This window comes from Lissotriton vulgaris, chromosome 3_1 (genome assembly GCF_964263255.1).
Source record: "Lissotriton vulgaris chromosome 3_1, aLisVul1.2, whole genome shotgun sequence".
NCBI classification, from domain to species: domain Eukaryota; kingdom Metazoa; phylum Chordata; class Amphibia; order Caudata; family Salamandridae; genus Lissotriton; species Lissotriton vulgaris.
Window position 1 is genome coordinate 1,652,320,541 of NC_141689.1, and position 23,877 is coordinate 1,652,344,417.

Below are 23,877 nucleotides of genomic sequence, written 5' to 3' on the forward strand. Positions count from 1 at the left end.
TGTGTGATATTTGGGTGCACACATGGTGAACAGACCAGCAGGCTTTGGCAGAAAAACATGGAGGAATACAAAGTCCTCTAAGGGGCAAACCAACAGAACATTTGTAAGATAACAAAAGGAACTTTGTCATGCAGGCTTTTGAAACCAGTGCATAGGCCTTTAAACAGGACCCCTTTGCACAAAGTACCTAGTGTAGGGTCGTAAATGGCTGGAGATTAAGAACTCATCAGTAGGTTTTGATCAGAGGTGGGCTACTGTAATTTTGCACCAGTCATAAAAGAGAAATGGTGCAGGAAAGCAGTCTAAGATACAAAGCATTTTTATAATCAATTTGGGCAAAATATATTGCTTGGAGAACCGTATAATTATATAATTGGATTTCTTGGGAAGAATGGGGCAAAAGTTTCTTAGAACTTTAAGATAATTCAAACAGAAAGCAGAAACATTAATTGCCAGTGACTTAAATGATAATTTGTCATCAAAGTTCAAACACACATTTTTCATCATGTTAGTGGGAAGGAGACAATGATCCACAGCATGTGACTTGCAGCTTGTGTTGTCTGGGTTTAATTTAAAGATAACGTAAAAAGTTATAGAAATTGCTTGGTAATCTAGCAAACCTTAAATGTTTGCAGAGAATGATCATTGTGGTTTTATTTCATTCAAATATCTATTGGGTCTTTGTGAAACAATAATGCATCTGAACATGGCCTTCAGGGAAACATTAGTTCAATCAGTGATAGAAGGTGGCATCTCAAAGATGATTGCAGATCTCTCTCTATAAAGAACTGAGCTAAGGTAATGTGCATAAAACATACACACATTCCTAGGACGTTAGACTGTCACACTCTCCCACCACAACTTGTTGAAAATTAAGCCACTCCACAATGCTGATACAGTATATGCTTAGCAGTAAGCTAGCAACAGATCACAAAACAGACAATATGTAAAAAACGTGCAGCACAGCAGCCATTTTTATGACAATTTAAAACATGAAGATATTTTATTGTAGACAGCTGAGGATGGTTGTGAATGTCTTTACCTGGTAGTAAGAAGTGAAAGTAGGGTCCCCTAATGGAGTTCAATTGGTGATGAGTTGTATACAAGAAGAACTAAGTGATAGTTTATTTTGACAAACACATTTTTATTGAGTTTACAAAGAAAGTACACCAGCATTGCATAACAAACCTGTAAGATTCTTGAAATACATAAGGACTCTGTGCAGCCCATTGGGCTGGTACTGTGGAAAGTTGAGTGTGTAACAAATGAACAAACCCTATGGGTATCACCCAGCCTCCCCCAACCATTTCCCCCATACTCTGCGGTATTTCTTAGGGCATCCATGAGCCTCATACATAACTTTCTCTTGTGTGGCGCACCAGTCCACCCCAGTCCATCATTGTCCAACACTCGGGGGCTCGGCGCGTTTCTCTCTTAGCAACCGCCAATGCTATAGTTAGGAATATCTTCTCATTCCTGGATCCATCTAACCTGTCAGTAATACCCAGGAGTGTGTGCTTCGGTTCGAGAGGCACCTCCCATCCCAAAATTTTAAAGAGCTCTACCTCTATTTCCCTCCAGAAGAGCGTGAGATCAAGACAGGGCCACACTATGTGAAGGCTCGTGGCTGCACCTAGTACAGGCCGGGTCGAACTGAACCCAGCCTGATGTAGGTGCGCCGGGGTGAGATAGGCTGCTTGTAAGTAGTATTGCGGGACCAGGCGCAGCCTTGCGGATGCGGTGACAGTTCTAGGAGCCATAAGAGTGTTGCGCCATCCTCTTCCTCTAGGGGCCAACCCAATCCTCACACTGAGCCTGCAGTCGACCTAAGGAGGTGGGAGTATTGTTAATCAGTGTGCAATAAATACGTGAGATGCTGCCCTTCCCCAGGTCTCCAAACTTTATTTGAGCTTTGGGAGGACTGTGATCTGGGAGCCGTGTACCCATTGTAAGGTGGGAGCCGAGGGCATGACACTGTTGCAGATACCTTGATGAATTGTGAGTGGTGCAGTGAGAATCTCTTCTGGAGATCTTCCAAAGGAACGCTTATGATCCCCCACCCATACGTCTCCCAGCTGCAAAATGCCTATAAGGTCCCAAGCCCTGAAGCCCTGCAGTTCGTTCACTTCCTTGTGCCAGGTCCCATTCCACAATGAAGTACACTGAGTCAGTGTATGTGTCCATTTGGTGTGCCGCAGTGCTGCCTGCCAGGCCAGCAACATTGAGCGTGTCACCTCGGGAAGGTGCATGGAAATAGGGGCCCGTACAGCATGGATAGACTCTTAGCGAGGCCTAGTTCTCCCAGCTCCAGCCTATAGGCTGGGTCTGACCAGCCCCGGTTGAACCAGTCGTGTATGGAGAGGAGTTGTGTCGCGAGATAATATAAATAGAGATGGGTCATTCTCAGGCCCCCATCAAACGAGGAGATCCTACAAGTGTCCAATGCTAGTCGGGATCTACCCTTCCCCCACAGTAGCAGGGTGGCTATGCAGTCTAGTTCGCGAAACCAAGATTTAGGAAAGCACAAGGGAGTGTTCTGGAGAACATAGAGGAAGTGAGGGAGGACAATCATTTTAAATGGAGCCACCCCTCCTATAGGGTTCAAGGGCAGCGACTGCACTTCTGAAGGTCCACCTTGGCACGCTTTACCAGAGGAGTGACATTGAGGGCCCAGCTTAGCTCGGGGAGCAGGGACACCCAAATCCCCAAATATTTAAAGGATTGGCGGTGCAGGGGCATGTCTGAATGCCAGTCAAAACAGTCTCTCAACAAATGGAGAGGGACCAGTACTGATTTGTTGGGATTCAACCGGAGGCCAGAAGCCTGTTGAAAGGAACCCAGGATGCGTAGACAGTGTGGACCTGATTGAGCAGGGTCTGCCAAGTAAACAAGAACGTCATCCGCATATAGGGCGATTTTGTCCAGCTTGGTGTTGGGCCACTCCCACTCCCGCACCCGCTCACAGGACCGCACCATGGACACCAAGGGCTCCATCACAAAGGCAAAGAGCAGGGGGGAGACTGGGCATCCCTGCCTCGCTGCCCTGCGTACAGGGATGGGCTACGATAGGGTCCCGTCTACCAGTACTCGAGCTCTTGGGAAGGCGTACAGAACCCTGACCATGGTTTGGAACCAGGGGCCAAGGCCCATCCTCTCCAAAACGTCTCAGAGAAACCCCCAATCCACTGAGTCGAAGGCCTTCTTGAAGTCAACAAGGAGAATCACCAGGTATGGGGTTAGGAGGTGACGGTGGGCCAGGGCAGATTGCAGTCTACGGAGACAATGCCGGGTTCCACATGAAGGAATGAACCCACATTGGTTCGGGTGAACCAGTGTGGACTGGTGGGGTTTAAGTCACTGGGAGAGTATCACGGCAAACACCTTGATCTCAGTGTTAATGAGTGAGATTGGGCGGTAGTCGCCACAACAAGACGAGGGTGGGTGGGATTTTTGCAGAACCACAATGGTGGCCATGTCCGTCTCACAAGGGAAGGAGCCCTTCTCCACTGCCTCCTGATACAGTCTCGCCAGGTGGGGCACGAGCGTCTCCCGGTAGTGAGCGTAATATTCCTGGGGGAGACAGTCTGGACCCTGTTTCTGGCCCAAAGAAAGAAGGTTGATCCCTTCCCCAATCTTTTTGTGGGTAATGGGGCGATCAAGGTCAGCTTGAGTAATGGGATCTATGCATCGGAGGCTAAGTGATAGTTAATGGTAGCCTACAAAGGTTGCATACCAGTGGAACTTTATAAACTTGTAGGTCTGCAGCGGCAGGTAATCTGTGAAAGTGGTGAGGTATAATATTGGACTGGAAAATGAATGAGTAAGGGAGTGAAGCGTGTGAGCTCAATTCTATTAAGGTTGGCACAGGGGCATTATCGCCAGTGAAAGGTTTCAAAATATGGAATGGGATGGTGCATTTAATAGCACATTGTTTGCACAAATGCTAAGAATTAATTTCGCCCAGTGTGAACTTAATCCTGCTATGGATGGCCCCGAAAATCCCGGAATTGCCACTACATATTGAAGGGCTAAGAGCCAGGCAGCCCACTTGCTTGCATATTCAGAAATGCTCAACAACATACACACACACCTTGAAAAGGTTTTTTTAGTTTACATTCTGCTGCCTGAAAGTGTCTGAATTCAGCTTATGCTACTGAGTAACTAGTGCTTCATGGACACTTCGAGCACAGACTTCCCTCCTGCTTGCAACATCTTGAGTTACACATGCAGTGTGACCAACAGCACAAGGCCTGATTGACGTATGTCCTGTCAAACACACTGTAAGAATGCCATTTGGCATGTCTTATGCAAGAGCATGGACATCTAGTCCTCTATAGAGAGTTGTGAGGCTCGTGAGATGCCTGCATTATTCAACGTACTCTGCTTCACAACACTTAATTACACTAACAGGTCCCAGTTGGATGGCCAAATGTACCTTTGCTGGCTAATATATGTGCATTTTGTGTTCACATTTATTACTATCTCTCTGGGAGTCTGCAATTGGAATCAGTAACTGCAAACAATCAGAGTGCTAGGGGAAAAAATGGAAGCTCATGGATGAGTACATGTGTACTCTCTGCTGTAATAAATGATAAAGAACAAATTTGAGATGTACAAAGCAGGGCAATGTATAGCCTCCACACTAGGACGTAGTATTATTAAATTGCAACAGCCTTTGGATTTGCAGTAAACACACAAATACATCCAAAACATATTTAATATTAACTTGGTCATGTATAGCGCTTCCTATCACTTTTTGTCTTTTCTATGGACTGTAAATATAAGTCACTAATTTCAAATGAAGTTGCTCAGTGTTTATCTAACTTGGATTAAAGGCTCATTTGCCCAAGTAGGGATTTCCATTTTTGACCTACATTTTACAACAGCTTTCTGCAGTGAAACATTAACTTATTTAAGCCATCAATGTTGACAAATTCTGCAAAAAGAAGATGTATAATCTTTTATTTAACTATTAACACAGGTGTATGCTAGCCATATCATCCAAACAGATATTTGTTGTCTTTGAAGGAGGGCACAGGTAGTCATGTGGATAAAATAAGAGCAAAATCTATAAATATCAGTCATAGTGCATGAGTGTTTTCTAAAGAATTTATGACAGATCTCTATGTATGAATTTCAATTGAAATGTAGCAATTTCACATCATGTTAAATTAGGAAGCACATTATATTTTCTTTTCAACTGTACATATATAATGTTTTACGTACCAAAAAAAAAAATATGTTTGCTATGTGTATTATCTCACAAATCACTCAGCCGAGATCAGGTGTCTCCAACCAGTCAATTGGTAGCTACCAGGAGCACCCAGTCACCCAGACACCTTCTGAAAAGTTAACAGCCCATAGTTAGTTTTCAAATGAGCACAATGTCATATTTTATTTTCAAAGTTAAGGGAAGTCGCTGTTCATTTGACATCATGATCATCAGACTACAGATAGCAAGGCCTGATAATGAGCAGTGCTCAGTCAGAGTTGTGAGCCAGGCTGGGGCTGAATCACAAAGGTGAACAATTGAAACACTGAGGTGTCTTACTCTTGGAAAAATCCTTGTCAAATCAAAATTGAAGTTGTGAAGAAAATGATATTCCTGAATGCTTTTAAATGGACAAAATAAAATTGGAGAGTTGCCTTAAATATTGAGTTAATACTTCATTTCTGTTTTCTCCCATTTCAAAGTGTTCAATTTCAAACTGCAGGCCCCTATTCCCAGTGGGCAATATACACTGTGCCATCATTATATATGAAGAGGACAGACCTTTTTTACATGAGAGAAGTTGTAAGTGCTGAAAAATGTGCCATGATATGAAGTGGTTGGTAGAATATTTATCTGCAGTTTTAATGACTCCAAATTAAAAAGAACATACAATGGTATGTTTGTGTCAAAGTCAAATATTCTTTGTAAGGTTTCATAACCATCCAAGTTACAAAACATCCATAAAATACATTTAGCAAACCTCACTTTATTCAATATCTTTATTACATAAATGTAATATAATAAAAACATTTAAAAAATCATAAAAGTCACAAAACATAATCCCAGCAGATTTGACTTCCAGTTGTTTCTGTCAGTATATATAAAGATGCACCTGCAATTTGATTATCTAATCTCTGTGAGGCCTAAGATATTACTTAAAATCAACTCCAAGTTTCAAGATGTATAAAACTCATGCTGTCTTATAAAGCGCAATGTTCTGAAAGTAACAGTAAAGACTCATTTTTTTTTTTTTTTTTTAAATATATTTTTATTGCAGGAATCAGTAAATCAATACAGTATCGACCAGCATTGTGTTATGAACGATATGTACAACAGAAAGCCCACTGATCCCCCTCCATAACGTTTGTACACAGCCAATTAGCCCATATCCCTGGGGTCGGGCGGCAAATAAGCTGGGGTCAGTAGAATGCTGGAGCTGGTCCGGATGACACACTGTCCGTCTTCTGCTTTTCTAAACAAACCCAATACCCCCACAGTAACCCCCCCCCTTGAACTGCCCATTAACTACGGAACTCTCCCCCCCCCCCCCCCCCACCATCAGCGCCAGGGAGCTCATCAACGTAGGATCCATTGCTTGACCCACGGTGAAGGTAATAGTGCTATCAATGCTAATGGTTATCGGGACTCGGGGCGAGTTGCCTCATCACAATCGGAGTCGCTGGGGGTACAATAATCTCTGAGGGCCTGCACCAGCGTTTCCCACTCTAACGCGGCCTCCTGCGCCTTCTCGTTACCCTGCCTCCAAGCCAGCTGGTATCTCAGCGCGCTCTCACCCGCCGCCCACTTCAAAAGCTCACTGTGCCATCTGCTGCCTGCCGGACCAGCCCGTGCCTTCCAGTTCCTGGTCACCTCTCGCTTAGCAAGTAGGAGCCCCAGGTCAATGAATTTACTGGAGATTTTATTCCGGGGGGTGTGGGGGAACCAGTGCAAGAGCCCCACCGCCACATCGAATGATAGATGCCTCCCCGTCACCTCCTCTAAGGTCGCCTCTACCTCCCGCCAGTAGGACGTCAGCCCTGGACAGGCCCATAGCATGTGTAAAAGGTCCGCCTCCTGAGCCGGGCACCTAGGGCATTCTGCTGAAGCCGTGGCAAAATAACGCCTGATCTTTACCGGGGTCAGGTACGCTCTGTGGAGAACATAATAGTGGACCAGTTGGAAACGGGCGCTGCGTGTACCATTCCAGGCACGCCTCACCAGCTGGGCCCAGGTCGTCTCCGGCATCTCCCTACCAATGTCCTCCTCCCAGCGGGATTTCAATGTGGTGAGAGGAACCAACCCCTCGGTGATCAACCTGCCGTAGAGGCAAGTGACCGCCTTCACCGTGCCCGCCGACATCATCACGTACTGGCATACCTGAGATAATTGGGGTTCCTCTAGCCCGTTCTGCCAGTGCGCCTGGATCGCTCGCACAATGGCCGAATGCAGCAGAAAGTCGCCCCTGGAGATCCCAAAGCGGTCAATGAGATCCTGAAAGGACAAGAGCGCTCCGTCCTCATACAGGTCCCCGACGAGCTGCAAACCTGAGTCCTCCCAGTCCGCCAATCGTGACCAATCCCCTCCGTGGGGGAGGGCCGTCAGCATCCCCAACGGTATTTCAGGTGCATATGGATTCCGTGAGTGGCCTCTAGCGTGAGCCCGGTTCCAGCACAGTCGGATAGTCCGCTCCTCCATCGATAGGTCCCGTAGGATCAAGCGTTGTCGCAGCGCGATAAAGGAGAGGATGTGCCTGGCCATACCCGTCCCCCTTCCGTCTTCCGGGCCTCTGAATTCCCTGGCTATCTCCTGGGTGTAGGTCTGGAGCTGTGCCGCCAGGTAGTACTTCTCGAAATCCGGCACAGCAAGCCCCCCCTCGTCCTTTGGCCTCATCAGGGTGTTGAGGGCCACCCGCCGCCGGCCCGTTCCCCAGAGGAACCCGATCACCATAGAACGCAGGCGACGAAACGTGGCCGGTGGGACCCAAATCGGCAAGGTTCGGAAGTAGTACAATAGCCGGGGGAGCGCCACCATTTTGAGCAGGGCAATACGTCCCGCCACTGAGAGCGGCAGCGTGGCCCAGAAGTCCATGCAGCCTCGGAGCGCTCGCATGCAACGGGCAATGTTCCCATCTAGGAGGTCGGGTTGGTCATGATACACAAATACCCCGAGGTATTTAAAGCAGTCGGGCTCCCACCTGATCTCCTTACTTAGCGTAGGAGCGGGGGTGCCCCTGCGCATTGGGAAGAGGCAGGTCTTAGACCAGTTCACTTGGAGACCCGAGACTGCTCCGAACTCCGTTAGCGCTACTTCCGCTCCCCGCAAAGCGTCGACCGGATCCTCCAGGAAGAGCAACAGATCGTCCGCATAGAGCGAGACATAATGCGGGCCCACCGCCGTCCATAAGCCCGTGTAGTGGGCTCCCGAGCGGAGGTGCATCGCCAGCGGCTCTACCGCTAGTGCAAAAAGAAGCGGGGATAAAGAGCATCCCTGCCGCGTGCCCCGTTCCACCGGATATCGCGACGAAATCAAAGGGCCCGATCGAACCCTGGCCGAAGCGGAAGCGTAGAGGACTGCGGTCCATTTGACAAATCCCTCCCCGAGGCCGAATCTCCGTAATACCGTGCATAGGTAGTCCCATTCCAGGCTATCAAAAGCCTTTTCCAGGTCTACCGACAAGACCACCGGGGACGGGGCTTCCACAAATGGTTCCCCAAGCAAGCGGAACAACCGTCGGATGTTCATAGTTGTATTCCGCCGTGGGATGAAACCGGCTTGGTCCTCATGTACTAGGGAACTCATATGTCCCAGCAGCCTCGAGGCTAAGATGCTGCTCAATATTTTGTAGTCCACCGTCAGCATGGATAGGGGACGGTAAGACCCCGGGTCGGACGAGTCCCGGCCCGGTTTGAGGAGAGGAACCACCAACGCCTCACACATCGAGCCAGGGAGACGACCCAACCTCTTCGCCTCCCTGTAGACCACTAATAACCGAGGGGCCAAGAGGTCAGCGTAAGCTGCATAGAACTCCACTGGGAGGCCATCTAGGCCCGGGGTCTTGTTTCTCGCCATCCGTTTGATGGCCCCGCGGATCTCCCCTAAGTCGATATCGGATCCCAGGGTTTCAGCCACTTCCTGTCCTACTGTGCGGAGTTCCAGTGGGCTAAGATAGTTGTCAAGCCGATCCGGGTCACGCGCGGAGCGACTACGGTACAAACTTTCGTAGTAATGCCGGAAGCAACTAAGAATCTCCGGTTGGGTGCAAACCTCGGTCCCGTCTGCCCTACGCATGTTTGTCGTTGTCTGGGACTGGCGCGTGGGGTTGGCCAACCACGCCAGCAACGCACTTGACCTATCTCCCTCCGCAATAGACCGGACCGTATAGGCCTTATAATCAAAACAGCGGAGCCGCTCGACCTCTACCGCTACCTTCTCCCTCGCCTCTACCGTTTGCGTTTGTAATTCCGGGTGCCCGGGACGGCTAACCTCAAGTTCGCGGAGTGCCCGGTCCGCTGTATCTAAATCTGCCAGGATAACACGCCTCACGCCCACCTTCTTAGAGATACAGTAGCCCCTCACCACCACCTTAAAAGCGTCCCATTCGAACGCCCTAGTACTCGCGGAACCGCCGTTGGACGCAAAATAATCCGCGATTTTCTCCCCTAGGTCCGCCTTGAAGACACTGTCCTCGAGGATCTCGGGGCGCATCTTCCAGGTGGGTACTGCCGGCGTCCCGGGGAACCAGCGAACGTCCAGCAGGAGGGGGTTATGGTCCGAGATGGTCCGCGATAGGTACTCCGAACGGACCGCTGCCGAAACTAGTTCAGGCGAACCAAGAAAGCCATCTAGCCTGACATGTAGCTCATGGAGGCTCGAAAAGTATGAATAATCTCTAGTCGCGGGGTGATGCGCCCTCCAAATGTCCGTCAAACCCCAGCGGGTCTGCCAATCCTGACGACCCTTGGCCGTACGCCGGACCGGGGAATCGGGGAGCGGGGGGTGCGAGCGGTCCATGTCCACATCTACTACGGAGTTAAAGTCTCCCCCCAGCAGGAGGGGCCCGGCAAAAAAGTGGGCCAGCGAGCCCGATAACCCGGAAAGGAAGGCAGTCTGGTCAACATTAGGAGCATACACACAGCAAACGTTCAGATCCCTCCCTCCTAGGGTGCCTGAGATGGCCACGAAACGCCCCTCTGGGTCCAACACTGTCCTCGTGACCTGAAAGGGGACTCCTGCCCTAATCCATATTAGCGCACCCCCTGGCATAAGCAGAGTACGCCGTGGAGAAGACCTGCCCTCGCCACCTACGCTGAAGCGCCGCCCCTTCCGCCTTGTTCAGATGCGTTTCCTGCAGCAGCGCCATTTGCACTCCCCTACGCACTAAATAAGCATGGACCTTGTGACGCCTGGACATAGTGTGAAGCCCCCTCACGTTCCAAGTAACACATTTCAAGTTAGCAACATCAGCCATTGTCCCATAGTGTTCTTGCACAGTCTTCCCGTTTGGGTCCCCCCAAAGAAAAAGCATCAATCCACTCAGCGCTGATGGCGGCCATTTTCCCCAACCAAAACCAAACCACCCAAAAACCAACAAGGCCCCCCCCCAACCCCCCCAGAACAGGACCCAAACTGCACCATCTAGATCCCATCCAAACCTCGGCGTGTATCAACCCCAAAACCTCCCCTAGTCCCACGGTCGCCACCGTAGGAAGGCCTTATGGGCCAGGTGCGGGCTGGGCGGAGGCAGTGGGCCCTCGTCGCCCAGGCTACCAGGACTATCGCAAGCCCCCCCCGGTATCAAACCCTCCTGGGGCAAGAGCAGAGGCCCCCCAACCCTCCCTCCTCCGTTGTCAGCAATAAAGAACGGCAGCCGCCTCCCCCCTGCCGGGCCCCCACCCAAAACAAGGCAGCGTACCCCGTCACCCTTGTCCGTCTAAGAGGTCCTCCACCGACTTCGGTGTGATCACCGGTGTATGGGTACTGTCTGCCACTGAATCCTCCGAGTCCGATGGTGCCCCCTGGGCACCCGGGTTTTCTTCCTCCTCCTCGAGAGTTTCATCTCTTGCTCCCGATAGTTCCGACAGAACCTCCAACACTCCCCTCCGCTCCGATGATGTCTCCGCAGTCGATGGCCCTCCCGTGCGGCCGCGGCGATTTCTGACTCTCTTGGATCGCCTCCTTTGTTCCGGCTCATCCTCCCGTTGGGTCGAGGCGCCGAAACCATCTTTCCCTGTCCGATACAGTTCGAGCCAGTTACAGACCTCCTCCGGGGTGTCGAAGAACTGGGCTTTGTCGTCGACAATGACGCGGAGCTTCGCGGGGAATAGGAGGGAATATTGGATGCCCTCACTTCTGAGTTCACGCTTAACCGCCAGGAAGGAGAACCGCTTGCGTTGCGTCTCGTAGGTATAGTCAGGGAAGATGTTCACCTGACTGTTTGCGACCTGGAACGGACCATTGTGCCTGGCGGCGTTTAGGATCAAGTCTCTGTCCCGAAAATGTAGCAACCGCGCCACCACCGGCCTTGGGGTGCGTCCCTGCTGTAGGGGTCGTGCTGGAACTCTGTGGGCCCGTTCCAGAGTGTAGAAGGAGGACAGCCCCTCCGGGACCACCGTGTCTCGGAGCCAGGTCTCCAAGTATCGCACCATATCACCATCCTCGATTTTTTCCGGTAGGCCCACCACTCGGATGTTGTTCCTTCTGTTGCGGCCTTCCGCATCCTCCGCCCTCCGTTCGAGGGTCTCGATTCGGGACATGGCATCCTTTATCGTCGCAGCTAAGGTTCTCTGCGCCGGTTCCAAAGTTTTCACCGTGCCCTCCACCTCCTTGACCCGGTCCGAGAGTTTACCATGGTCCGCCCTAAGGAGGCCCAGGCCTGTCGCCACCTGAGCAATGTCCTGTTGGAGGGCCGACCGAGTAGCCTCTATCGCCTCCAGTATTCGGTCGAACTGTTGCTGCAGCGGAGCGCCATCAGGTCTTTTGGGGTCTCCTTGCTCTTCCTTGTCCTGGGCTTCAGAGTCCGAGGTGGTCTGGGTGGATCCCTTGGCTCCTCTGGGTTTCCCCATGCTGCCGGGGGCTCTCCGTAGGTGTCCCGGAGTAAGTGTCTCCGCGTACAGGAGTCGATCGCGACCTTCCCGGGAATTCCGTCTCACATCGGGTCTGGGCGATCTCCTTCTCCAGTGCCTGTAGGGGCTCCGCCGCCTCGGCTCACACCACCGCCACGTCGTCCGAGGGCACCGATGAGGGGGCGGAGACAACCGTCGCCTGGACGGGCAGGCCCGTTCACCCACTATAGCTCCCGGGTGAGGGCCACCAACTCCCTCGGTTGTTCCGTGGCGCCAGAGTGTCGCGCCTCCCATGTAGTTGAATTGGCCGGGAGGACGTATCTGGCTGCGGAGTCGCGATGCGGGCCACCACCTGTAGCCGAAGGCTCCCACACCCGGTGCCCTCCAGTGCGTGGGCACCCGCCCAGTCGTCTAATCGAGTGTGAACCCGTTGCATAAAGTCTGAGCCCGTCAATGTCCACTGTCCAAAACAACCGAGGATGATGAAGCCGGGTGCCAGCCGACATCCGCGAGTCCTCCTCAGCTCAGTAGCTCCGATCGAGGGGACAAAGGGATCCGGGCGCCATGTTGGGTCGCACTCCGCCACTCCGCAAACTTCGGCATTTCTTCAGAGCAGTCCCCGTCCAAATTCCACTAAGGCCCCCGGCAGGGTGTCGTCGCCTCGCACAACCGAATGCGGGGTTTGGGGTGCCCCTCAGCCACCGATTTTCAGGATAAACTCGGGCTTAGTCCCGGAGCCGAGCTCTCAGGCGACCATCGCCATCGGCGCCCAAGCCACGCCCCGTAACAGTAAAGACTCATCTATATACATAATGCATATATACTTAAAATTGTTTCCATAAGACAACCCATATGCTAAATGTGCTAGAATTTACAATAATTCAGAACCTTTTCCCACTTTGTCCAGATATTGAATAAGACTGGACTCACAGAGAAAACAACCTGGCTGGATGTGTCAGTCATCAATATTCTTTTTGTCTCTCTGTGGTATGGTACCCCCATAGACAAACAGATCGGGCACAACCTTTTTCTGAGCACACTAAGATATTCAGGACATACAAACATAACATTATTAAGTGTCTCTGAATTCATACTAAAGCTAGTAATTTATCAGGTGGACAATTTTTATTCTAATTTTTACTTAATGATCAGAGGGGCAAACAGCATGTTCTAAATCTAATGTACAGGCTTTTCACCAGGGGTGGTGTTATGTTGTCCATTTAGCTTTCAAAGGCAGGGGTAGGTTAAAATGCCAAGCACTGCTTTGTAAGGTGGCCCAGAGTACCTATGGTTATTATTTGTTTGCCAAACTGGAGACCAGTAAGTACATTTTAAAACCTGCCTGTCCGCCTTACAATGTAATTCAGCCAAGTCCCACAGTTTGATCAAGCCCCATGATGTGCACCAGTCACAAGCAAACCTTACCCATGATACCGCCCAAGGATGATCCATATCCCTTACATCTCTCAAAGAATCTCAATATTCAACTAATTCTAGAGTTCCCCAGATATGGATCCAGAATAGTAGTGGTTTTAAGTGCGCCAGATCAGATACTCTTTTAATCCCTGTATGAAATCAAAGAGAGTCCCGGGGAGAACTTACGGGTGCCGAGAGCAATGAGCTAACAAATGTCTTCTCCCCCACTGCAAGCCTCATGGCATCCATGTAATCCCAAACTTCTGCGCCATACGATTTGGCACTTTTGTCCCTCACGCGATAGGCTTCTAGGGTTAGGAAAATGAAATGCAAATATGTGTTCTTCTGGAAACATATAAAAAACTTTGATCTATGTGATATCACAAGAGCTCCTTTATTTACTTGATTAACCCACCTAATTTTGTTTGCCTGGGTCACCCCGAAATAATAGAAGCCAAAGACCCATTCCAAACTGTCTTCCCTAACCATTATGGAACAGGTCCTATTAACATTCTCAAAGACCATGAACTTAGTTTTTGCAGCATTTAAGTCCAAACCCCTGTAGCTGAAGAACTCCAGGAATGTATTTTGTGCATTGTGTAACCCCATTAAGTACTTGGAGATTAATAGTGAATTATATGCAAACAGGAGTACAGGTGTTTTAGCCCCATTCAGAGTAAGGGAGTCATTAACACACTTTGACAGTTATTTGGCCCCAACATTAATGTATACGGTGACCAAGGTGGAAGCCAAAACACACTTTGTTAGTTCTCCTCTATAACCCCACATTCTATACGCGTAGTTCTTTTCATGCAACCTAAATAATAATTCAATTAACCCACCTGGAACTCTTATGGCTGGTGTCATCCATGTAAACATACCACATATGTCGAAAGGTAAGTCCTGTGCTGTAAAATACACACAAAACTTGCTTTCAGTTGCCCATACAAATATATCCCCTTCATACGCACACATGTTCATACATCCCTAAAGACCACGCTCTTACTGACAAACACTGCAGCCCTTTCATTGTGCCCTTAGTCATGATATTTAGTTCAAACCATTGTATCTGGCTCTATGGACATTAGGCTTTAAGTGAATATACCAGGTCTGGTAACAATGCATCAGTTATTTTGCCTTCAGTATATGATAATGATATTCACGGATAAGAAGTTGGCCTTGGCGACAAAGATTTCTCCGTCAGCAGAGTTTGAGGAGCTTTGCGGCTCTGCGCTCCGCTCAGAGTGTGAAGCATGGCGCCGTGGTGCACCTTTTCTCCTTCATATATGTTGAAGCTTTTCTTATCCTTAGCATTCTCTGTCATTGCTCCAATAATACTGCTGAGATTAGTAATCCCAGCAGAGGTTGTTGCTCCCGTGAAACTCCTTGTCCGTGACCTATTCTTGTTGGACACAGTTTGAGCTCTGAGCTGCCACTGGGGAGCGGTGGTGGGGAGGGGAGGGAAGAGTCTGCAGCAGGCCTGGACATACTCCTCTGCGGTGTCCTCTTGCTGGAGTCAGTGGATGGCAGAGCCTGGGAGGGGTTGACCAGCCGTAAATCACAGACGTTGTGGGCCTTGTGTTACCCAGTTTGACAAGACCTTTGCGCTCATCTCACCAGTGTACGTGCTGCTGGGCTACTTGGGACTGAGTTTCAGACGGCTCCTGTTAGTCCTGGCTGTCTTCTTCTGGTACTGGATGAACAAAATCACAATTGATTCCTGCCTCACGTGGGCCCTGCTCTTCCTGGAGGGTGAGGAGAAGTCATTAACGATTCTCAGCAAGCATCTCCACAGCGGAGCTGCCCCCCTGGCTAAGGTGGAAACTCTGCCACCTAACGTGCTGAACCTGTTGCTCTGTTCTGTTCACAGTCGGCATACTTGTACTGACTAGGTATCTCTAGTTCCGCTGTTGCATGGTGATGTCATGTCAGCTATGCACTGCAATGAATGCAAGACTTGGAAGTCTTGCAAATCCTGGCTTCCATTTTAAGAATGTGGTGAAACTTTGCCCTCGAGTGGCAATTTGAATAATATTGTGAGCCTGTCTAACTGCAATTAGTGTAAAAGTATACAATGGACTGCATGAACTACTAGTTCAGAGTACTCTGCCCACTTGCGGAACACCGCAGAATCTTGCTGATTTTTACAGTAAATCTGTAAGCTGCTCCCAGGTAGCCCTCATTGCAGAAAATATTGGTGCCCCTGGCCTAGATGATGTCACTGGTCTGGATGATTGATTTTAGCACATGACAAGATATAAGGTAGTCAACAGCTGACAACAAATGTAATATTTATTGTTTTATTATGCCAGAATGAAAAAAATATATTGTGCTGTAACGTTTGACTAATGCTTGTGATTGATGTAGTAAAATTGTTTTACATAAACACAGAAAAACAAAAAGTAATAATAATAATAATAATAATAAAACCATTTTTAACACCTTAGCTGCTATGGAACGTCCAGCTCCAGTGCTGAACGTTCCAATGCGCAGGTGCAGCTGGAACGTCCAACGGCCGACGGCAGCACTCCCGAGGTAGTGGTGCCGTCGGCCGTTGGACTGGGCGCAGCACTTATGAGGTTAAAGCACCTGGCTGCACAAAAAACGGTGTGCCCCCGCGCTAAATACTACTAATTCACCAGAGGCGGAAGAGAAGTGGTCAGAAGAGAAGAAAAGGGCAAGAGGGTTATACAGAAGGGAAAAGAAATGTTTTGAGTGTTGCACGGAACTTGATCTCAGAAGGTTCCATTCGAAGGTCGAGCGGAAGTTCATTCCAACACTTGGAAGCCAGGTATCTAAATGAGCATCCATCCATCCTAGCTTTGGTAATCCTGGGGGGGTTTGAACAGCATCACACCTGATGATCTCAGGTTTCTAATTGGGCGGTGTATGGTGAGGAGATTTTTCAAGTAGACTGGGCCTTTACCCTGGGCGATTCGATGCACGAAACAGAGGGCTTTAAATTCAATCCGCTCCTTGATAGGGAGTCAATGGAGTTTGGCCAAAGCGGTCTTCCCAGATGCTCTGCGAGGAAGTCTGAGTACAAGGCGAGCAGCTGCGTTCTGCACGCACTGAAGTTGGTGTAGGCCTTTTTTGCTCAAGCCAGGAAGCAAAGCATTCCCATAATCGAGATGGGGAGTCACCAAAGCATGGACAATGGTCTTTCTGGCATCGTAGGGGAGAAGATCTAAAACCTTACGCAGAACCTTCAGTATGCTGAAGCACCTGGCTGTCACTTTGCTGACATGAGATTTATAAGAAAGATCCGAGTCAAGCATTATGCCCTGATTGCGTACCGAATCCACAGGACGAGGTGGGCTTCCCAGTTCCGTAGGCCACCACATGTGTGACCATGCAGAAACTGATTTCCCTACCACCAGCAATTCTGTTTTTGCGCCATTGAGGCGCATACAGTTGCTGTTCATTCATGATGCCACTGATGATAGACAGTTGGAAAAATTGGTGGCATCTTCTCTGTGGTCGGGTGTAAGCTTGAACATCAGTTGGGTGTCATCAGCATAGCTAACAATGACCACCCCAAATGCTTCCACTATGCAAGCCAGAGGTTCCATATAGATATTGAACAAAGTGGGGCTCAGACTCGAGCCCTGGGGAACCCCATGGCTTGCCTTTCTGAGGGAAGATTTGAAAGGGGGACAGTGTATCTGAAAGCTCCTGTTGGCTAGGAAAGATCTGTCCCGCCACTCCCATATCAGAGAGCCGAGACAGCAGCGTTGTGTGCAGCACGGTGTCAAAAGCTGCACTAAGATCTAATAAAACCAACGCTGCTGTCTCTCCTTCATCTACTATTTGTCTAAGGCATTCAGAAGAGTAGAGTAAGGCTGACTCCGTAGAGTAGCCAGTTAGAGATTGCTCCTCCAAATATCTCATCAGCTGCCTATTTACCACCTTTTCCACAACCTTCGCACAGAAGGGGAGAAGGGGAATAGGGCGAAGATTTTGAAATTGGGAAATGTGGATGTTAGATTTCTTTTTTAGAGGGATAACCTGGGCTGTTTTCCACGCGTCCAATACGTGGCATTCTTGTAAAGATAGCGACACGATGTGACTAATCTGATCGATGATCATGTTCTCCATGACTCCCTTACATCGTGCAGGTAGACAAACGTCACAAGGCGAGCCAGATTGTATACTATTGATGATACTTAATAGTTCCTGTTTATCTGGTGTTGTGAAACATGTGAGACAGGATTTCACCGTATGGGTATCATTCACTACCACATGTTTGCTCGAGAGAGCAATGTCCTCTGTAAAGGTGGCATGGATTTTGTCGATTTTATCTACGAAAAAGTCAGCTATAGAGTCACACAGCTCCTTGGAGTGGGCGTCTTGGGCTTCAAGTCTAGACGGGACCGTGAGTTCTCTGTAAATAGTAAAGAGTTCTCTGGTGGGATTGTCCGCTAGATCGATTCTGCTTTTAAGATGAATGCCTTTTTCAGTTCTCACTAATTTCTGATATTTTTTTAGTTCCCTTTTGTAAAGCGCTTTAGACTCTGGGTTATAGTTTTTCCTCCAGCTGCGTTCTAGTTTTTTGCATGTGGCTTTAGCTAGTTTAAGTTTTTCCGAAAACCAGAGGGCAGTTTTAGATTGCCTTGCGGGGGTTTGAGTGTCCAGGGAGCCGCTACGTCCAGTGCATTGGACACCCATTTTTCATATCTGTTCCATGCCTCTTGAAGAGAGTAGCTGGGGGGGGGGGGGATTTTCTGATAGGGCACATTTAAATGTCACAAAAGTCACAAAACAATTCTTTTTTCTTTCATTTCTTGTATCTATATAGATCCACATCCATCAGAAAAATACCTTTTGGAAGGCAATCGTCAAGAAGGTGTTGACCCTAGGCGGATCTACAAGCAGTGCTGCATTCATTGTTAGAAGAGATGGGAAGACCTATGATGTTGGACCAAGATTTCATCAGAAGTCCAGCTTGGTCAGTCCTCCCAATTTGGGAAGTACGTGTGCCACCCCCTGAGCCCCCTAATGTCCTGCATACTGGTGGTGGCCTATCCACAGCTTGATGGGAGGTTGAGAGCCCAACAGTAGCATCAAGGGGGTAAGATCGAATTTGTGTTTGGCCTGTAATATAACTATTTTTTGTTACAGCAACAATGTTTGGCATCAACATTCAATCAATCAATCAATCAGAGTACTTGTAGAGCTTATCCGTGAGGGTCTCAAGGCGCTGAGGGGAGGGGGGTGCTGCTACTGCTCGAAGAGCCAGGTCTTAAGGAGTCTTCTGAAGGCAAGTAGGTGTTGGGTCTGCCATATGTGGGTAGGGAGGGTGATCCAGGTCTTGGCATCGAGGTAGGAGAATGATCTGCCACCGGGGGTTGTTCGTTGGATGCGGGGGACATCAGCAAGGGCCAGGCTGGTGGAGCGGAGCTGACGGGTGGGTGTGTAGAAGCTGAGTCTGATGTTCAGGTAGGCTGGTCCGGCATTGTGAAGTGCTTTGTGTGCGTGGGTGAGGAGCTTGAAGGTGATCCTCTTGTCGACGGGAAGCGAGTGTAGGTCTCCCGGATGGTGGGTGATGTGGCTGCGATGGAGGAAGTTGACGATCAGTCGGGCGGAGGCATTTTGGATGCGTTGTAGTAGTCGTAGGTGTTTGGCTGGGATTCCTGCGTAGAGTGCGTTGCCATAGGCCCCACTGCTGCTGACGAGGGCCTGTGTCACAGTTCTTCTGGTTTTGGTCAGGATTCACTTGTAGATCCTGCGGAGCATGTGGAGGGTGTTGAAGCAGGAGGAGGAGATAGCGTTGACTTGCTTAGACATGGAGAGGGAGGAGTCGAGGATGAATCCTAGATTGCGTGCATGGTTGGTGGGTGTTGGTGCTGTTCCTAGTGTGGTAAGCCACCAGGAGTCGTCGCAGGCTGAGGGGGTGGGTTTGAGGATGAGTACCTCCGTCTTGTCCGAGTTCAGCTTCAGACAGCTGCTCCTCATCCAGTCGGCGACGGCCTTCATTCCCTCGTGGAGGTTGGTTTTAGCGGTGTGTGGGTCCTTTGTGAGGGAGAGGATGAGCGGGATGTCGTCGGCGTAGGAGATGATGTTGAGGTCGTGATGGCGGGCCACTTGTGTGAGGGGTGCCATGTAGATGTTGAACAGCGTTGGGCTGAGGGATGACCCCTGGGGGATGCCGCAGAAGATGTCGGTGGCTTCTGATCGGAAGGGTGGGAGGCGGACGCTCTGGGTTCTGCCGGAGAGGAAGTTCGTGGTCCAGTCAAGGGCCTTCTCTTGGATTCCGGGTTCTAGGAGTCGTGTCTTTGAAGTGCGATGGCAGACCGTGTCGAAGGTGGCCGACAGGTCTAGGAGGATGAGGGCTGATGTTTCGCTGTTGTCTAGTTGATGCCTGATGTCATCTGTGGCTGCGATGAGGGCTGTCTCTGTGCTGTGGTTTCGTTTGAATCCGGACTTGGATGGGTCCAAGATGTTGTTGTCTTCCAGGTGGCGGGCCAATTGTCTGTTGACGATTTTCTCGATGACCTTTGCCGTGAACGGAAGCAGGGAGATGGGTCGGAAGTTATTAAGGTCCTTGGGGTCCGCCTTGGGCTTCTTGAGGAGGGCATAGATTTCGACGTGCTTCCAGCTTTCCGGGAATGCTGTTTCAAAGGAGATGTTGATGGCCTTCCGTAGTTGGGGTGCGATGGCTGTGTCTTCTTTGTTGAATATGTGGTGTGGGCACGGGTCTGACAGAGATCCTGAGTGGATGGAGTTACTGACCTTGCATGTCTCGTCATCATTGACGTTGAATCAGGAGGTCAGGCGGATGGCGCTGGTGGTGTTCACAGGGGAGGTGGAGTCTGGCGTAGTCGGGCGGTCGTGGTGTTGAAGCTGTCGTGGAAGTCAGCAATCTTGCAGTGGAAGAAGATGGCTAGTGAGTCGCACAGTTCTTGTGGGGGCGGGATGTCATTGGCATTGGAGAGTTCCTTTAAGATGCTGAAGAGCTCTTTGCTGTTGTGTGCGTTGTTATCCAGGCGGTCTTAGAAGGAGGATCACTTGGCTAATCTGATGAGGTGGTGGTATCTGCGGGTGGCGTCCTTATGGGCTGTGGGTTGTCCGTTGTGCGTTCGTTGAGCCATATTTTCTTCAGTTTCCAGCATGCAAGTTTGGATGTCTGGAGCTCATCGGTGAACCAGGTGTCTCTCTTGCTGGCGTGGTTGTTGGAGGGTTTCTTGAGCGGGGCGAGGGTGTTGGTGCAATCATCGATCCACTGTCTGAGGTTGTGGGCTGCGGCGTCTGGGTTGGTGGGGTCGGTAGGTGGGTTCTGGGCGAGGGTAGTGGTCAGCTGGTCTTCTGTGACTTTGCTCCAGCAGCAGCGAGGCAGTTGTTGGGTGCGGTCGTGCGTCGTTGGTTACTTAAAGGTGAAATGGATGCATCGGTGGTTGGCCCAGTGGAGTTCGGTGGTGTGGTCGAAGGTGACTTGGTTGCCTGTGGAGCAGATGGGGTCCAGCGTGTGACCGACGGCATGGGTGGGTGCGGTGACGAGTTGTCTGAGGCCGAGGTTGATGAGGTTGTCGATGAGGGTGGTGGATGTGGCGTCGCTGTTGTTCTCGAGGTGGAAGTTCAGGTCCCCGAGGAGGATGTAGTCCGTGGAGGCGAGTGCGTGGATGCTGGCGAGGTCGGCAATGGAGTCACTGAACCGAGCCCGGGGTCCGGGGGATCTGTAGATGAGTGTTCCTCTTAGGGTGGTGTTGAGGTCGGTTTGGATCAGGAAGTGCAGGTGTTCGACAGTGTTGAGGGTGTCGTCTGCATGGTTGGCGAAGTTGAGGGTGGATTTGTGGACGATGGCTATGCTTCCTCCGGTTCTGTTGACGCGATCCCTGCGGATGATCTTGTAGCCGTCTGGGATGGCTATGGCGATGTCGGGTGCAGAGCAGTTGTTCCACCAGGTCTCGGTCTCGGTCAGGAAGGCCACGTTTGGGGCTGAGGGGTTGAGCAGATCCCAGAGCTAGACGGCGTGTTTGCGTGCGGAGCGGGTGTTGAGGAGTATTCAGCGGAGGCGGTTGGGTCCTGTCCTTGGAGGTTTGGTGGTTCTATCGCAGGTGAAGCTGCAGGTGCAGCAGGCGAAGGGTCCGTGGGTCCGTTTCGGGGTGGCCTGGAAACAGGTGTGGTTTCAGCAGGACTGTTCCCATGAGGCACAGGGTAAAGACTGATTTGCATATGGCCATGTCTGAACCTGGGGTGGCTTGGTGAGCAAAATAACAATGGGATTAAACCCAGATCTGTGGCTGGGGGTGAATGTTTTGCCATTGTGCAACATTCCGTCCATCATCTTGTATGTTTTGCTGTTCACCCTATGTGGGAAGGGTATGCCCAGACGTGGGTCCCGTGCTCACTAAGCCACTGGAGTCAAGCTATCCTGGCTAAAGATGGCTGATAGCCAGAAACTGGTCCTAGGATGCTTGATTCCGGTCCAGGGAAGACATGGCGTGAGCAAAACATTGATGGATTAAACCCAGATCTGTGACTGGTGGTGAATGTTTTGCCATTGTGCAACATTCCGTCCATCTTCTTGCGTGTTTAGCATATTTTGTACAACATTCTCACAATGATAAAACAAATGTGAAATTACTTGAGAATTTAGGAGTCAAATATGAAAATCTTTTGGCTCTGTACAAAAGTGGATTAAAAATGTATCAAGCCCTATGCAGTTGAATTCATTAATCAATCCACCAAAAATATATTTCTTAATTTTGTATAGCATAGGCATATACATAGTGTATGATACTTCGGTAAGCTACTACACTAATGAATACATATAATATTTTTTACATTTAAAATATACTTTAGTCACTTGAAGTAAGTGTTACCATTGTTAAATGCCCGAACTAAGGAAACAGGCTTTCAGTTTATATAAATATTGGTATAACATTGCAATATTTGTTGATACACATTGACTCATATTTTAGTTTTGTGAAGGCAAATAATGCATATTTTTTGGTGTTGTACACGCACTGTACACAGGTATTTTTGGTTTATATGCTTTTGATGGCATTAGTTCATTATTCTAAACAAAATAGCCCAACCATTCAGAGGTGTTAAACAGTTCCTGGAGATAATTATACATGGATAAGAGACAAGATCATACATGATATAAGAGCTATCATGAAAAAATACAAAACTGTGACCAAATGGATTCTGAAGATGTTCCCTACTTGCATGAGATATTGGTAATAAAGAACTAAAGTTTGAGAGCCTTGAAGCAGGTGAAATCTGAAAACTTGGAAAATGTTTTGAGATCAAAAGTCATGGTCAGTTCTATTTACAAACATCCAATAAAGCTATTTTATATGCCTTTTTTAGCATCATCATGAGAAGGAAAAGGAGAATTCTAAAATGTAGGTGGGAAAGCAGCTGGCCACTTTGTTTTTGACTGGTGAGACCATCAACACTGATGGACCCTGTGGCATGGAGGGGGAGGAGACAGCCACGGAGGCCACTATCTCTACATCATTTTCTGAGGCCTCAACAAGAGACCAGTCCCTAGTGGTAGCGTACCCTATAGAACTGTTCCACCTGCATCCACCTAGAGAGCCATCTCCACCCTACCTCTTGCCCCCACCAGTTGGCCAAATCCATGGTGTAATTTCAGGCCGGCAGAGATTATTTACAGCATAGATCTTCAAACTGTGGGGTGCGCCCCCCTGGGGGGGGGGGCGCAGTATCCTCTCGGGGGGGAGACGGCGCGCACTCCACACCACCACTTCTTCCATTGTTGCCTCCAGGCGCCAGTTGCATGTCTCAGCCTGCCCATAGTCAAAGTGGAGATGCAGGGGCACTAGGAGGTGAAAAAAAACAACAAAGCCTTGTTAACACATGAATGGTCTTTTAAAGACCTGTGAAGTACTGAGCTGACACACACAACGACGGGGTGTGGGGAGATGCAACGGGGGGCCTCGATGAATGCTCTATCCTACTGCAGACCACCCACTTCCCTAATACCTCCCTGTTCTGTGGAACAGACTCAATCATTTTAATAGGTTTCCAAATTCGAGTTCGACACACTTGACCTGGAATCTGTTCTAAATGCTCCACACTTGAAAGCAGGGTAGAAACAATATTAAGTAACTGACATCAGCGCATGTGATTGCATTTATGTGAGGCTCTAATAGACCCTTCTGGTGCTGCATAGAGTCGTCACAAAGCCAAGTAGTGCCATCTAAAGGTGAGGAATCAGCAGTTAAATTTGAATCCACCAGAAAGAGGAAGTAGCTTGCTCTTTAGTAATCAAGGAAACGCATTCAATTTCCCCTCTCTCTCAATGGCTTCTCTTCTCTATGTGTAGTACATCCGTATTCCATGGACAATGTCCTGCCTACTGTTAAAAATAGTCTGCAAGAAATTAAAACTACAATGCCGTGTTTTTGTGGCATACCAACAACATAAACACTGCGA